Raw genomic sequence first — 1,764 nt, forward strand, 5'->3', positions numbered from 1 at the left:
TGGGGGGGGGGTGTCCCCCATTTTATGAACTACACAGGGGTAGCAGGCTAGCAGCCGTGCTACCCAATAAAAAATATATATTTTTATATATTTTTAGGTACAATGATCTTATACTACAATTTACATCTTTAGCTACAAATTTCAATTCCTAACCAACTCTAGGGGTATTGTAGTTCTGAACCGGGTAGCATCTCCAATTGTTTATTTTGGCATCTTGTACTCTCCGACCGAATTGAAGGAGAAAAAGAATATTTTTCTCTTGCTTTGCTCTCCCTTGTTTTATGGTTGAAAAGAAACAAAAGTCACTTTTGCTTTTCCACCTTTTTTGCAGAAATAAATAAAACAAGTGTAGTTTTTGTCATTTTCCTTTTTGTCTTCTACTACTTATTTTATTTCTCCCACTTTTTCTTGTCTTTTTCCATAATTCCAATTTTTTTTCTCCACTTTTTCTTGTCTTTTTCCATAATTCCAATTTTTTTTCTTTCTTTTTTCTTGTCTTTTTCCATAATTCCAATTTTTTTTCTTTCTTGAGAACCCAAACCATTTTCTTCTACTGTCACCTCCTCTCTCTTTCTTTTTTTTTTTTATTTATTTTTCCCATCAGCCACTTTGTCTTGCCACAAATAATTAATAATAATATATGATATATGGTGAAGACTGAAGACAAAAAACACAAAACCAAATGTTTTGGCAGGAGTGCATGAGCTTCCACTTTCGGCGCAGCATCTCTTCAGCACCATTTCCAGTCTGCTTCGTTATCATCTTCATTTGACCGAGAGTGAGATATAGTTGTCATCTTATTTATCAACAATGATACAATAACCATAATCATCCACAGCCTACCGAACTCGCTGTGTATTTACCCCACGCAATCAACAGATTGAACGGTTGACGGTGACGGTGAGTGGCGTGGTGACTGCGGTAGCGTGGTTGATGAGGAAGTTTGGTGGTTGCTACGGCGGCAACGATAGTCGCTTCGTTAACGGATTGCGTGGTCATCGAGTGGCGAAGGTTGCACCATTTTTTTTTGACCGACAGCTAACCGCGATGTCTGGCGGAGGCCGATGGCCGGTGGCAATGCACTTATTCTTCTTCTTCTTCATTCTCGCCTGGACTGGAGCCGGAGAAGACGATCTTTGGACGCGTCGAGCTCATGCAGTGGACAAACTTTTTCGGCCATGGTCGACGGCGTTTGATTCGTAATTCGTTTTTGTTGTTGTTGTTGATGGTGGTTGATTACCGTGATGACGATGAATGAGGTGATGATTATGGCGGACAGTGCTGCGTCGCCGGAAGAAGATGGATCGTCGTCGTCCGCCTCGCCCGATCAACAGAAGGAATCACCATGTCGGTGATGGTGTATTTACGACAACGGGCAGTTATGGTGGCGGAGGCAATTTGCGATGGAGATGGAGGAGATTGGTGGTGGTGGAACGCTGTACAACCGAGATGGTGGCGAAGCGCTTTATTCTCCGGTGAGCAACAACGGCGGTAGTGAGTTTTGACGGTGATGAGGATGGTGAACACCATCGAGTTGATTAGAGGAACACGGCATTTTGTAGCATTCCTCACAGACGGCGCCAATGATGGTGTAAATGTAAACGGGGGTACGGATTTACACCACTTGTGTTTGATTGTGTGTTTTCAGTGTATAGCGTGTGTATACATGAATGTAAGAAGAAAGGGAAAGGAAGCCATGGCTTCCTTCCGAGAAGGGGCTAAAGGATGAATGGATTCAGGATCCCCAGAGGCAAGGGATGACAG

Source organism: Ipomoea triloba, chromosome 7 (assembly GCF_003576645.1).
Source record: "Ipomoea triloba cultivar NCNSP0323 chromosome 7, ASM357664v1".
Taxonomy (NCBI): domain Eukaryota; kingdom Viridiplantae; phylum Streptophyta; class Magnoliopsida; order Solanales; family Convolvulaceae; genus Ipomoea; species Ipomoea triloba.